Source organism: Oncorhynchus clarkii, chromosome 7 (assembly GCF_045791955.1).
Source record: "Oncorhynchus clarkii lewisi isolate Uvic-CL-2024 chromosome 7, UVic_Ocla_1.0, whole genome shotgun sequence".
Classification (NCBI taxonomy): domain Eukaryota; kingdom Metazoa; phylum Chordata; class Actinopteri; order Salmoniformes; family Salmonidae; genus Oncorhynchus; species Oncorhynchus clarkii.
Genome location: NC_092153.1, coordinates 64,881,893 through 64,898,236, shown reverse-complemented (window position 1 = coordinate 64,898,236; position 16,344 = coordinate 64,881,893). Strand labels below are relative to the sequence as shown.

Sequence of the window (16,344 nt, the reverse complement as noted above, 5' to 3'; positions counted from 1 at the left end):
TTAGTGTTCTTGGGCACAGGGACTATCGTGGTCTTCTTAAAACCTGTTGGTATTTCAGACCCGGACAGGGAGAGGTTGAAAATGTCAGTGAAGACATTTACCAGTTGGTCAGTGCATGCTCACAGTACACGTCCTGGTAATCCGTCTGGCCCTACGGTCTTGTGAATGTTAACCTGTTTAAAGGTCTTACTCACATCGGCTGTGGAGAGCGCGATCACACAGTCGTCTGGAACAGCTGGTGCTCTCATGCATGTTTCAGTGTTATTTGCCTCGAAGCGAGCATAGAAGTAGTTTAGCTCGTCTGGTGGGCTTGTGTCACTGGGCAACTCTCGGCTGTGCTTCCCTTTGTAGTCTGTAATAGTTTGCAAGCCCTGCCCCATCTGACGAGCGTCGGAGCCGGTGTAGTACGATTTGATCTTAGTCCTGTATTGACACTTTGCCTTTTGGATGGTTCGCCAGAGGTTATAGTGGGATTTCTTATAAGCTTCCGGGTTAGAGTCCCGCTCCTTGAATTGGCAGCTCTAGCCTTTAGCTCAGTGCGGATGTTGCCTGTAATCCATGGCTTCTGGTTATCCACCACAGCTGTGATAGCTCAAATCAAATCTAAATAACAACCTCTCCCTCTAATTTTATTTGTCGCTTGCGCCGAATACAACAGGTACCTTAGTGAAATGCTTACTTACAAGCCCTTAACCATCAATTCAGTTGATTTCACAACAAAGTATCAATTTAGCCAGTGATATGTTAAAAAGTTTTGTATGTGGCTATGACAACCAGCTCAATGTGCTGTCTGTCTCATTCAGACACATTCACTTTATATTGGACGGTGGAGATTGCAATTCAATATTGAAAAGGTCAGAGAGACAGACAGCAAGATTTATACAATTCTCTCGCTGTTGAAAACCAAATGTTAGTCCAAAAGAAATGGGAGATAAAGTCTAGATGCTTTTTATAGTGGAGATCAAATTTATACATTTTCTGGCAGGGTTGATGTGACAGTGGATTGCACAGTCAGATGGAACAGAGTAAATAGGCATTTCAGCATCATAGATTTAGTTGGTGGTAACTTGTGAAATAGACACCTAAGGAACGTAAGGAAAGACGGACCAAGGCGCAGCCCCCCCAAAGGTGAGGACTCTGGCCGCAAAAGCTGAAACCAAATGGGGAGGGTGGTGGAGTGACTAGTGTCGGTGGTGGCTCCGGTGCGGGTCGTAGCCCCCGCCCCGACCACAGATCTGGCCATGGAGCTGGGTTGGATGCCGTGCCTGGACTGGGCCCCGGCGCAGAGGAAGGCTCAGGCCTTGGAGCTGGACTGGGCACCGGTGCAGAGGAAGGCTCCTGGACACCGTGCCTGGACTGGGCACCGGCGCCAAGGAAGGCTCCGGCCTTGGAGCTGGACTGGGCACCGGCGCAGAGGAAAGCTCCTGCCCGGGAGCGGGACTGGACACCATGCCTGGACTGGGCCTCAGCGCAGAGGAAGGCTCCTGCCATGGAGCTGGATTGGACGCCGTGCCTGGACTGGGCCCCGGCGCAGAGGAAGGCTCAGGCCGTGGAGCTGGGTTGGCCCCTGCGCCCGGACTGGGCACCGGCGCCGAGGAAGGCTCCGGCCTTGGAGCTGGACTTGACACCGTGCCTGGACTGGGCACCGGCGCCGAGGAAGGCTCCGGCCTTGGAGCTGGACTTGACACCGTGCCTGGACTGGGCACCGGCGCAGAGGAAGGCTCCTGCCCGGGAGCGGGACTGGACACCGTGCTTGTACTGGGCACCGGCGCAGAGGAAGGCTCCTGCCCGGGAGCGGGACTGGACACCGTGCCTGAACTGGGCATCGGCACAGAGGAAGCCTCCTGCCATGGAGCGGGACTGGACGCCGTGCCTGGACTGGGAATCGGCGCAGAGGAAGACTCCTGCCATGGAGCGGGACTGGACGCCGTGCCTGTACTGGGCACTGGTGCAGAGGAAGTCTCCTGCCATGGAGCGGGACTGGACGCTGTACCTGGACTGGGCACCGGCACAGAGGAAGACTCCTGCCATGGAGCGGGGCTGGACGCCATGCCTGGACTGGGCACCGGCGCAGAGGAAGACTCCTGCCATGGAGCGGGACTGGACGCCGTGCCTGAACTGGGCACTGGTGCAGAGGAAGTCTCCTGCTGGGGAGCTGGCACAGGACGCACCGGACTGGGGAGGCGCACTGGAAGCCAGATGCGTGAAGCCGGTACAGACTTCACCAGACTGCTGACAGGCTCTTCAGGTCGAATGTTGAGCAGAACACACTTGACCAACATCTCTCTCTCTCCCAACTTCTCCATCGCCTCCCTGACGGTCTCTGGCTCTTCAGGGTGAGTACGTGGAGCTTGCACAGATGGCACTGAACTGATGACCCGCTCTTCCGCTGCTCCGCCGACCACCCCTCGTGCCCCTTGGTCCTGCGTTGGTGGGATATTCTGTCACAATCGTGAGGAAAGACGGGCCAAGGCGCAGCGTGATTTGAGTTCCACATAATTTATTTAAGTGAATCTTCTAAACAAAACAATAAACTAACATCGATCGTGAACAAACGTAGTGCTACATGCACTCACTCAAAACAATATCCCACAAAGCAGGTGGGAGAAAGGGCTTCCTAAATATGATCCCCAATTAGAGGCAACAATTACCAGCTGCCTCTAATTGGGAAACATACAACCCAGCCACATAGAAAATCAATGACTAGACACCCCCATCGTAACGCTCTGCCCTAAACACCATAGAGAACCGAGGGCTCTCTATGGTCAGGGCGTGACAACACCGGCTGGAATACGGTTTTAACCAATCAGCATCCACCCGTTGTATAAGGATCAATAATTCTGTGTCAATTTGTGTCGGTATACGTGTGTGTGTGTGTGTGTGTGTGTGTGTGTGTGTGTGTGTGTGTGTGTGTGTGTGTGTGTGTGTGTGTGTGTGTGTACAGTGCATTCGGAAAGTATTTAATGACAAAGCGAAAACAGGGTTAATTTTTGCGTGTGAAAATGTACTTAAAAACAAAACTGAAATACCTTATTTACGTAGGTATTCAGCCTTTGCTATGAGACTCGAAAGCTACTATTTCTGTCTTACAATCTCTCTCCACCAGGTGTAGCACTTCTCTCATCGTTTAAAAACTAGAAATGGACAGTGACCGGGGTCATATTTTGCGTCGTCACTGCAAGCGATCACGACTCAAAAAAACGATTTACTTCTGAAGATCACTTTAGCACCGTCCTAAAAACCCGATTCAAATTCGACACAAACCTTCAAATAGGTATGTAATCACACATTATATAAACTCTTTATAGTGTTTTATTTACATTTTAGAGGCGATAAGGTGATAAGTTGGACAGATCGAGTGATTTTTTTTATTTCTTTCCCACACAACATCTCTCCTTCTCACTATCACGCTTTAGTTACGCTTCCCCACCATTCAAAAAAATACCTAACAGGGCTCATTGCCTTCTTGAATAATGCAGAAACGGGCAGCGTTTAGGTCATGTAATTTATTTTGTTGGAATGGGAAGAAAGTGTGCTTTACAATGGTATTGATATTACAGCTGATCTGGCAGTATTATGTTTTTGGGGTGCTAAAATAAGGTAAATTGTACGGACCAAGGCAATGTACAAAAGTGAGTGAGTTTACGTTCGCTAGTAGTATGCCCACCAATTGCTAACTATACAGACATCACGGCCGTTAACTAGCTAGCTTATCAATGTGCAAATATAATATGCTCTGGCAATATAGCTAGTTAAAGGCTTTTCGTACTTGAAGAATATTATCTAACTCTACCTTATCTTTACCACAAATATTTTCGAAATTCAGTCGAAAATATGTGTCGAGAGATCCAAACTACATTCCAAGTTATAATTTGGTCCTTACCTGCCGCATGGCCATTCCAGAGGGGAAAGATCAAGACAAAGTCAGTTGAAATGTTCCAAGCACGATTGACATTCGGAACTAGATTTATCTTGTCAGTCCAACATAATAATGATACTTTGAATATCATATTTTTAAGTTGTTGGTTGTTACTTAGAAATATTTGTTCTTTTTCAACACATATACATTATTATAATGTAAGTAAAACCAAAAACCTATTATTTTAAGTAAAAATCATTGATTTTCTTTTGCAATATTTACTAAGCCCGTGGGTCATTTTTTAAGGGTGTAGGCATAATTAAGTTATAATGCCCTCGAAGCCGCTGTTTGGAGGATATTGGTGTTCGTCGAGGGCCGGCAAGCCATGCCAATATATGCTCTGATTTAGAGGGAGTTGGGTTAAATGCGGAAGACACATTTAAGTTGAATGCATTCAGTTGTTCACCTGACTAGGTATCCCTTTCCAAACACCGGCTTCGAGGGCATTATCACTTTTATACAATGGGTTACCAACATATTCATTAAAATGGTTGTTTTGATGAATTTATTCATACTGTTTCATCCTTCCACAAGATATAGTCCCATCACAAATCTAGGGTTGCTAGAGTCATTCAGTCTTTTTGTTCTGAATCTATGGACGCGACCCAGTCGTTCGTTCTAGATGTTCCATTGAAATACTGGCTGGCAACGTTCTTATCTCTTGCTTGCTAGCTAGCCAACTACGGCTAATTTACAGTTATGTCAAAAAGTGCAGCCAGAATAACAGCGAAGTAGCTGTTTCCTAGTTGGATTTAATTGGATAAATCCATAACAATGAGTTAATGATGCACGGTTTTGCCTGGCAGAGAAAATGTGCTCTCTTGTCAGGACAACGTTCAGACAAAAGAAAGACAATCCATGACATTAATTTGAGCTGATTTTAATAAATGAAACCATACATACATTGTTAAAAATCTAATTTTATTAGTCACATGCACCGAATACAACAGGTAACAACAACCTTACAAATGCTTACTTACAACCCCCTAACCAACAATGCAGTTAAAAAAATATGAATAAGAAATAAAAGTAACTAGTAGTTAAAGAGCAGCAGTAAAATAACAATAGCGAGACTATATACAGGGGGTACTGGTACAGAGTCAAGGTGCGGGGGCACCGGTTAGTCGAGGTAATTGAGGTAATATGTACATGTAGGTAGAGTTATTAAAGTGACAATTCATAGATAATAACAGAGAGTAGCAGTGGTGTAAAAGAGGGGGTGGGGTGGGCAATCCAAATAGTCTGGGTAGCCATTTGATTAGATGTTCAGGAGTCTTATGGTTTGGGGGTAGAAGCTGTTAAGAAGCCTCTTGGACCTCCGGTACCGCTTGCCGTGCGGTAGTAGAGAGTACAGCTTGACCCCAGTGATGTACTACCTACCCTCTGTAGTGCCTTGCGGTCATAGGCTGAGCAGTTGCCATACCAGGCACTGATGCAACCAGTCAGGATGCTCTTGATGGTGCAGCTGTATAACTTTTTGAAGATCCGAGGAAGGCTCCGGCCTTGGAGCTGGACTTGACACCGTGCCTGGACTGGGCACCGGCGCCGAGGAAGGCTCCGGCCTTGGAGCTGGACTTGACACCGTGCCTGGACTGGGCACCGGCGCAGAGGAAGGCTCCTGCCCGGGAGCGGGACTGGACACCGTGCTTGTACTGGGCACCGGCGCAGAGGAAGGCTCCTGCCCGGGAGCGGGACTGGACACCGTGCCTGAACTGGGCATCGGCACAGAGGAAGCCTCCTGCCATGGAGCGGGACTGGACGCCGTGCCTGGACTGGGAATCGGCGCAGAGGAAGACTCCTGCCATGGAGCGGGACTGGACGCCGTGCCTGTACTGGGCACTGGTGCAGAGGAAGTCTCCTGCCATGGAGCGGGACTGGACGCTGTACCTGGACTGGGCACCGGCACAGAGGAAGACTCCTGCCATGGAGCGGGGCTGGACGCCATGCCTGGACTGGGCACCGGCGCAGAGGAAGACTCCTGCCATGGAGCGGGACTGGACGCCGTGCCTGAACTGGGCACTGGTGCAGAGGAAGTCTCCTGCTGGGGAGCTGGCACAGGACGCACCGGACTGGGGAGGCGCACTGGAAGCCAGATGCGTGAAGCCGGTACAGACTTCACCAGACTGCTGACAGGCTCTTCAGGTCGAATGTTGAGCAGAACACACTTGACCAACATCTCTCTCTCTCCCAACTTCTCCATCGCCTCCCTGACGGTCTCTGGCTCTTCAGGGTGAGTACGTGGAGCTTGCACAGATGGCACTGAACTGATGACCCGCTCTTCCGCTGCTCCGCCGACCACCCCTCGTGCCCCTTGGTCCTGCGTTGGTGGGATATTCTGTCACAATCGTGAGGAAAGACGGGCCAAGGCGCAGCGTGATTTGAGTTCCACATAATTTATTTAAGTGAATCTTCTAAACAAAACAATAAACTAACATCGATCGTGAACAAACGTAGTGCTACATGCACTCACTCAAAACAATATCCCACAAAGCAGGTGGGAGAAAGGGCTTCCTAAATATGATCCCCAATTAGAGGCAACGATTACCAGCTGCCTCTAATTGGGAAACATACAACCCAGCCACATAGAAAATCAATGACTAGACACCCCCATCGTAACGCTCTGCCCTAAACACCATAGAGAACCGAGGGCTCTCTATGGTCAGGGCGTGACAACACCGGCTGGAATACGGTTTTAACCAATCAGCATCCACCCGTTGTATAAGGATCAATAATTCTGTGTCAATTTGTGTCGGTATACGTGTGTGTGTGTGTGTGTGTGTGTGTGTGTGTGTGTGTGTGTGTGTGTGTGTGTGTGTGTGTGTACAGTGCATTCGGAAAGTATTTAATGACAAAGCGAAAACAGGGTTAATTTTTGCGTGTGAAAATGTACTTAAAAACAAAACTGAAATACCTTATTTACGTAGGTATTCAGCCTTTGCTATGAGACTCGAAATTGAGCTCAGGTGCATCCTGTTTCCATTGATCATCCTTGAGCTGTTTCTACAACTTGACTGGAGTCCACCTTTTGGTAAATTCAATTGATTGGACATGATTTGGAAAGGCACACGCCTGTCTATATAAGGTCCCACAATTGACAGTGTATGTCAGAGCAAAAATCAAAATGGAATTGTCCGTAGAGCTCTGAGACAGGATGTTGAGGCACAGATCTGGGTACCAAAACAATTCTGCAGCATTGTAGGTCACCAATAACACAGTGGCCTCCATCATTCTTAAATGGAAGAAGTTTGGAACCACCAACACTCCTAGAGCTTGCCGCCCGTCCAAACTGAGAAATCGGGGGAGAAGTGCCTTGGTCACGGAGGTGACCAAGAACCTGATGGTCACTCTGACAGAGCTCCGGAGTTCCTCTCTGAAGATGGGAGAACCTTCCAGAAGGACAACCATCTCTGCAGCACTCCACCAATCAGGCCTTTATGATAGAGTAGCCAGACGGAAGTCACTCCTCAGTAAAAGGCACATGACAGCCCGTAAAGGACTCTCAGATCATGAGAAACAAGATTCTCTGGTCTGATGAAAACAAGATTGAACTATTTGGCCTGAATGCCAAGCGTCACGTCTGGAGGAAACCTGGCACCATCCTTACGGTGAAGCATACAGGTTGGATTTATCATCATTATTAATATTGAATCATCAATAAAATGTGCTTTTGCAAGTTCAAATCAAATGTATTTGTCACATACACATGGTTAGCAGATGTTAATGCGAGTGTATCGAAATGCTTGTGCTTCTAGTTCCGACAATGCAGTATTAACCAACGAGTAATCTAACCTAACAATTCCAAAACTACTACCTTATACACACACAAGTGTAAGGGGATAAAGAATATGTACATAAAGATATATGAATGAGTGATGGTACAGAAGGGCATAGGTAAGATGCAGTAGATGGTATCGAGTACAGTATATACATATGAGATGAGTAATGTAGGGTATGTAAACAAAGTGGCATAGTTTAAAGTGGCTAGTGATACATGTATTACATAAAGATGCAGTAGATTATATAGAGTACAGTATATACATATACATATGAGATGAGTAATGTAGGGTATGTAAACATTATATTAAGTAGCATTGTTTAAAGTGGCTAATGATATATTTTACATCATTTCCCATCAGTTCCCATTTTTAAAGTGGCTGGAGTTGAGTCAGTGTGTTGGCAGCAGCCACTCAATGTTAGTGGTGGCTGTTTAACAGTCTGATGGCCTTGAGATAGAAGCTGTTTTTCAGTCTCTCGGTCCCTGCTTTGATGCACCTGTACTGACCTCGCCTTCTGGATGATAGCGGGATGAACAGGCAGTGGCTCGGTGGTTGTTGTCCTTGATGATCTTTATGGCCTTCCTGTGACATCGGATGGTGTAGGTGTCCTGGAGGGCAGGCAGTTTGCCCACGGTGATGCGTTGTGCAGACCTCACTACCCTCTGGAGAGCCTTACGGTTGTGGGCGGAGCAGTTGCCGTACCAGGCGGTGATACAGCCCGACAGGATGCTCTCGATTGTGCATCTGTAGAAGTTTGTGAGTGCTTTTGGTGACAAGCCAAATTTCTTCAGCCTCCTGAGGTTGAAGAGGCGCTGCTGCACCCAGTTGCACAGGGCGGGGTGAGCTTGATGACGAGTTTGGAGGGTACTATGGTGTTAAATGCTGAGCTGTAGTCGATGAACAGCAATCTCACATAGGTATTCCTCTTGTCCAGATGGGTTAGGGCAGTGTGCAGTGTGGTTGAGATTGCATCGTCTGTGGACCTATTTGGGCGGTAAGCAAATTGGAGTGGGTCTAGGGTGTCAGGTAGGGTGGAGGTGATATGATCCTTGACTAGTCTCTCAAAGCACTTCATGATGACGGAAGTGAGTGCTACCGGGCGGTAGTCGTTAAGCTCAGTTACCTTAGCTTTCTTGGGAACAGGGACAATGGTGGCCTTCTTGAAGCATGTGGGAACAGCAGACTGGGATAAGGATTGATTGAATATGTCCGTAAACACACCAGCCAGCTGGTCTTCGCATGCTCTGAGGACGCGGCTGGCGATGCCGTCTGGGCCTGCAGCCTTGCGAGTGTTAACACGTTTAAATGTTTTCCTCACGTCGGCTGCAGTGAAGGAGAGTCCGCAGGTTTTGATTGCGGGCCGTGTCAGTGACACTGTATTATTAAGTTATTTAGTCTGCCTGGAAGCAAGACATCCTGGTCCGTGACGGGGCTGGTTTTCTTTTTGTAATCCGTGATTGACTGTAGACCCTGCCACATACCTCTTGTGTCTGAGCCGTTAAATTGGGACTCTACTTTGTCTCTACTGACGCTTAGCTTGTTTGATTGCCTTGCGGAGGGAATAGCTACACTGTTTGTATTCGTCATGTTTCCGGTCACCTTTCCCTGGTTAAAATCAGTGGTTCGCGCTTTCAGTTTCACGCGAATGCTGCCATCAATCCACGGTTTCTGGTTTGGGAATGTTTTAATCGTTGCTATGGGAACGACATCATACATGCACTTTCTAATGAACTTGCTCACCGAATCAGCGTATTCGTCAATGTAGTTGTTGGACGCAATGCGGAACATATCCCAGTCCGCGTGATCGAAGCAGTCTTGAAGCGTGGAATCAGATTGGTCGGACCAGCGTTGAACAGACCTGAGCGCGGGAGCTTCTTGTTTTAGTATCTGTCTGTAGGCAGGGAGCAACAAAATGGAGTCGTGGTCAGCTTTTCCGAAAGGAGGGCGGGGGAGGGCCTTATATGCGTTGCGGAAGTTAGAATAGCAATGATCCAAGGTTCTACCAGCCCTGGTTGCGCAATCGATATGTTGATACAATTTAGGGAGTCTTGTTTTCAGATTAGCCTTGTTAAAATCCCCAACTACAATGAATGCAGCCTCAGGATATGTGGTTTCCAGGTTGCAAAGAGTCAAATAAAGTTAGCTCAGGGCCATTGATGTGTCTGCTTGGGGGGGAATATACACGGCTGTGATTATAATCGAAGAGAATTCCCTTGGTAGACAACATTTTATTTATGAGGAATAAGTCAGGTGAACAGAAGGACTTGACTTCCTGTATGTTGTTGTGATCACACCACGTCTCGTTAATCATAAGGCATACGCCCCCGACCCTCTTTTTACCAGAAATATGTTTGTTTCTGTCGGTGTGATGCGTGAAGAAACCAGCTGGCTGCACCGATTCCGTTAGCGTCTCTCGAGTGAGCCATGTTTCCGTGAAGCAAAGAACGTTACAGTCTCTGATGTCCCTCTGGAATGCTACCCTTGCTCGGATTTCATCAACCTTGTTGTCAAGAGACTGGACATTGGCGAGTAGTATGCTAGGGAGTGGTGCGCGATGTGCCCGTCTCCGGAGCCTGACCAGAAGACCGCTACGTTTCCCTCTTTTACGACGTCTTTGTTTTGGGTCGCAGGCTGGGATCCATTCCATTGTCCTGGGTGGAAGGCAGAACACAGGATCCGCTTCGGGAAAGTCATATTCCTGGTCGTACTGATGGTGAGTTGACGTTGCTCTTATATTCAGTAGTTCTTCCCGACTGTATGTAATGAAACCTAAGATTACCTGGGGTACCAATGTAAGAAATAACATGGTGGTGCCATCATCATGCTGTGGGGATGTTTTTCAGAGGCAGGGACTGGGATACTAGTCAGGATCGAGGGAAAGATTAACGGAGCAACGTGCAGAGAGATCCTTGATGAAAACCTGCTCCAGAGCGCCCAGGACAATTTTTAAAACCTGTTTTTGCTTTATCATTATGGGGTGTTGTGTGTAGATTGACACTGCCTGATATAGAAATCCTGGATGGCAGTGAGGTCGGCCCTAGTGATGTACTATTCGCTCCGCCCTCTGTAGCGCTTGGAGGTCAAGGGTGGTGCATTTGCCATACCAGTCAAGAGGCTCTCGACGGTGCAGCTGTATAACTTTTTGAGGATCCAATGTCCCATGACAAATCTTTTCAACCTCCTGAGGGGGAAGAGGGGGTGTCGTGCCTTTTCCTCGACTTTGTGTGTGTGAATCATGTTACGTCCTTATTGATGCGGACGCCAAGGAACTTAAAGCTCTTGATCTGCTCCACTACAGCCCTGTCGATGTGGATGAGGATGTGTTTTCCCCTGACATTAAGGGAGAGGTTTTGTCATGGCACCACACTGTCAAGTCTCTGACCTCCTCCCTGTAGGTTGTCTCATTCGGTAATCGGGCCTACAGGTCTACCACGTCTTATTGTAAACCCTTTCATCAAACCCAGTTTCAAGCTCCAACCTGTTGGAGGCAGGGAGGGAGGTGGAATAATAGGGAAGAAGGGAGGTGGAAGAATAGGGAAGAAGGGAGGTGGAAGGGTAAGGAGGAAGGCAGGGAAGGAGGGATGGAGGGAGATGGAAAGGAAATGGAAGGGTAGGGAGTAGGCCTGGGCGGTATACCATGTACCGTATGCCGGGATATTTGGATATAGCCACGTAATGGTTTTTCAATAGCATCAATACCATTGAAACTATTTCTTTGAAGTTTTTTAATACATTATCATATTTGTAGCTACTATTTAGGTAAATACCTGCAATTAACTTGTGCAATACTTTAGGAGATGAAGAAGATCGTGTTCTTCATTTCACAAGCTACCGATAGTCCCCAGTCACGTGGTGTTTGTTTACAAGCACAAAATTATGAGAGAACGGAGCCTTGTGAGTCACACGCTGTTGTGCAGCACACGTCAGGTGATCTACACTGAGTGTACAATGTATTAAGCACACCTGCTCTTTCCACATACCAGATGAATCCATGTGAAAGCTATGATCCCTTATTGATGTCACTTGTTAAATCGACTTCAATTAGTGTAGATGAAGGTGAGGAGATAGGTTAAAGAATATTTTTTTAAGCCCTGAGACATGGATTGTGTGCCATTCAAGGTGTTCCTAACCTTTTGGTATTCTCAGTGTAGTTGAAGTATGGAATTCACAACTAAGTGTTTTCCAGCTGGATATATTATAACTATTAAGTGAACTGACTAAAATGTCCTAAATGCTTTTCTTTGCAGTTGTGCATTTGGATTGCTAATTTAGTAGCTAGTTAGCTAAGGGTTAGCATCTTCCAAAATCAAGCTTCACTTGGTAATAGCATCTAATATTGTGGGTATAATTTTTTTAATTGTTTAACCTTTATTTAACTAGGCAAGTCAGTTAAGAACTAATTATTATTTACAATGACGGCCTACCAAAAGGCATCCTGCAGGGACGGGGCTGGGATTAAAAATAAAAATATAGGACATAACACACATCATGACAAGAGACACCACAACACTACATGAAGAGAGACCTAAGACAACAACATAGCATGGCAGCAACACATGACAACACAGCATGGCAGCAACACATGACAACACAACATGGCAGCAGCACAAGGTAGCACTAGAAAACATGGTACAAACATTATTGGGCACAAACAACAGCATAAAGGCAAGAAATTAGAGATAACACTATGTCACGCGAAGCAGCCACAACTGTCAGTAAGAGTGTCCATGATTGAGTCTTCGAATGAAGAGATGGAGATAAAACTGTCCAGTATTTCTTTTTTTTCTGGGGGGTTCTTTTTACCCCTTATATATTTTGTGATATCCAATTGGAAGTTACAGTCTTGTCCCATCGCTGCAACTCCCGTACGGACTTGGGAGAGTCGAAGGTCGAGAGCCATGCGTCCTCCGAAACACGACCTCGCCAAGCTGCACTCCTTGAAACACTGCTCGCTTAACCCAGAAGCCAGCCTCACCAATGTGTCGGCGGAAATACCGTACAGCTGGCGAAGTTGGCATGCACGCGCCGGCCCCCACAAGGAGTCGCCAGAGTGTGATGGGACAAGGATATCCCAGCCGGCCAAGCCCTCTCCTAACCCGGACAACGCTTGGCCAATTGTGCGCCGCCTCATGGGTCAAACCCGGATCTGTAGTGACGCCTCTAACACTGCGATTTAGTGCCTTTGGTCACTCCAGAGGCCCCAAAACTGTGGAGTTTGAGTGTTTTTTGCAGCTCATTCCAGTCACTAGATGCAGCGAACTGAAAATACGAGTGACCCAGGGATGTGTGTGCTTTGGGGACCTTTAACAGAATGTGACTGGCAGATGTTTTTTTGGGGTTAAGTTTAAGGAGCTTCTTTAGCACCTTAGACTCAATGACTGCCTGCAGGGAGAAACTTTGTAGCGGGGCAGGGGAAAAAGGGGGATGAGCGTCGGGGCTAGTCGCATTAGAAGGGGTGGGAGATGAGGAAATTTCGGACAGGCAATGAGGCTAAAGAGCTCAGCCATGTGCTCCTTGTCAGTAACAACCACAGCTGTGAGGAAGAGGGTTTATTCTCCAGATCTTTAACCGTTTTCCATGACGTATTGGAGTTAGACCAACAGAGAAAGAACTGCTCCTTAACCTCTCTAGGGTACGTGGGTCCCACCTCGTACGCTAGCGTCCCACCAATAATTAAAATTCCTCAAACATACAATAATTTACACCATTTTAAAGATACACTTGTTGTAAATCCAGCCACAGTGTCTTTACGACTTTACGACGAAAGCACCAAACGATTATGTTAGGTCAGAGCCAAGTCACAGAAAAACACAGCCATTTTTCCAGCCAAAGCCAAAGGAGTCACAAAAAGCAGAAATAGAGATAAAATGAATCACTAACCTTTGATGATCTTCATCAGATGACACTTATAGGACTTCATGTTACACATTACATGTATGTTTTGTTCGGTAAAGTTCCTATTTATATCCAAAAATCTGAGTTTACATTGCCGTTGTGTTCAGTAGTTCCAAAACATCCGGTGATTTTGCAGAGAGCCACATCAATTTACAGAAATACTCATAATAAACATTGCTAAAAGATACAACTGTTAAGCATGGAATTTTAGATCCACTTCTCCTTAAAACTTCTTATGGCTGCAAGGGCAGTATTGAGTAGCTTGGATGAAAGGTGCCCAGAGTAAACGGGCCTGCTCCTCAGTCCCAGTTGCTAATATATGAATATTATGATTAGTATTGGATAGAAAACACTCTGAAGTTTCCAAAACTGTTTGAATGATGTCTGTGAGTATAACAGAACTCATATGGCAAGTAAAAACCTGAGAAGAAATCCAAACAGGAAGTGGGAAATCTGAGGTTAGTCGATTTTCAGCCCCTATTGAATACACAGTGGGATATGGATAACGTTGCGCTTCCTAGGGCTTCCACTAAATGTCAACCGTCTTTAGAAATTTGAATGAGGCTTCTACTGTGTTGTGGAGCCGGATGGGAGCTTTTTGAGTCAGTGGTCTGGCAGAGAGCCAGGTCCTGGTCACGCGCATTTCACATGATTGCGACCTGCGTTCTATGGCTTCTCTACAGACAGGAATTCTCCGGTTGGAACTTTATTGAAGATTAATGATAACAACATCCTAAAGATTGATTCTATACTAAGTTTGACAAGTTTCTTCGACCTGTAATATAACTTAATATAAAGTTTTCGTCCGACGTTCGGATGGACCTGCACGAGCGTTTGGATTTGTGTACTAAACGCGCTAACAAAAGTAGCTACTTGGACATAAATAATGGACATTATCGAACAAATCAAGCATTCATTGTGGAACTAGGATTCCTGGCAGTGCATTCTGATGAAGATCGTCAAATGTAAGGGAATATTTATAATGTGATTTATGATTTCTGTTGACTCCAACATGGCGGTTAATTTTATTTATTTTATGAGCGCTGTCTCAGATTATTGCATGGTTTGCTTTTTTGAAATCTGACACAGCGGTTGCATTAAGGAGAGGTATATCTATATTTTCATGTCTAACAATTGTATTTATCGACATTTATAATGAGTATTTCTGTAGAATGATGTGGCTCTGCAATTTCACCGGATGTTTTTGGAACTAGTGAACGCAACGCGCCAATGTATACTAAGATTTTTTTGAACTTTATCAAACAAAACATACATGTATTGTGTAACATGAAGTCCTATGAGTGTCATCTGATGAAGATCATCAAAGGTTAGTGATTAATTTTATCTCTATTTGTGCTTTTAGTGACTCCTCTCTTTGGCTGGAAAAATGGCTGAATTTTTCTGTTTAGTTGGTGGTGACCTAACATAATCGTTTGTGGTGCTTTTGCTGTAAAGCCTATTTGAAATCGGACACTGTGGTGGGATTAACAACAAGATTACCTTTCAAATGGTATAAGATACATGTATGTTTGAGAAATTTTAATTTTGAGATTTCTGTTGTTTTGAATTTGGCTCCCTGCACTTTCACTGGCTGTTGTCATATCGATCCCGTTAACGGGATTGCAGCCCTAAGAAGTTTAATGCAACCGCTGTGTCAGATTTAAAAAAACTTTACGGAAAAAGCAAACCATGCAATAATCTGAGTACAGTGCTCAGACAACAAATCAAGCCTAACAGATATCCGCTATTTTGGAGTCAACAGAAGTCAGAAATAGCATTATAAATATTCATTTACCTTTGATGATCTTCATCAGAATGCACTACCAGGAATCCCAGTTCCACAAGAAATGTTTGTTTAGTTCGATAAAGTCCATCAGTTATGTCCAAATACCTCCTTGTTGTTCGCGCCTTGAGTTCACAAATCCAAATTCATGACGCGTGATCACTAGGTGCAGACGAAAAGTCAAAAAGTTCCTTTACAGTCCGTAGAAACATGTCAAACGAAGTATAGAATCAGTCTTTAGGATGTTTTTAACATAAATCTTCAATAATGTTCCAACCGGAAAATTCCTTTGTCTATAGAATTGCAATGGAACGCAAGCTAACTATCACGTGAATGAGCATGGCCAGCTCGTGGCTCTCTGGCAGACCTCTGACTCATTCAGCTCTCATTCTCCCCCACTTTACAGTAGACGCATCAAACAAGGTTCTAAAGACTGTTGACATCTAGTGGAAGCCTTAGGAAGTGCAATATGACCCCATAGACACTGTGTATTCGATAGGCCAAGAGTTGAAAAACTACAAACCTCAGATTTCCCACTTCCTGGTTGGATTTTTCTCAGGTGTTTGCCTGCCATATGAGTTCTGTTATCCTCACAGACATCATTCAAACAGTTTTATAAACTTCAGAGTGTTTTCTATCTATATGCATATTTGAGCTTTTATGGCTGAGTAGCAGGCAGTTTAATTTGGGCACGCTTTTCATCCAAAATTCCAAATGCTGCCCCCTACCCTAGAGAAGTTAAAGTAACTAACTTTGGCCTTCCGGATTGCCTGAGTGCACTTATTTCTCATTTGCCTGAATGAGAGCCAGTCAGCCTACACATGTGTCGAGCCTTTCGCCAAATGGAATTCTTGAGGTGGAGTAATTCTGCTCTGAGCAGCCATTACAAACACAGGCTGTGAAAAAGTGAACACTACGGTCATTAGCCTTTCTGGGTGTTTGGAGTCATGCCTTGTGGGATTGGTAATAAT

The 16,344-nt window shown here is 45.8% G+C and overlaps 1 protein-coding gene across 1 annotated transcript in view; it reads left to right on the top strand.

Annotated features, from left to right (window-relative positions):
- LOC139413679 (fibroblast growth factor receptor substrate 2-like) overlaps nt 1–16,344 on the top strand; it is a 41,655-nt gene that overhangs the window by 15,950 nt on the left and 9,361 nt on the right. The window lies entirely within an intron of this gene.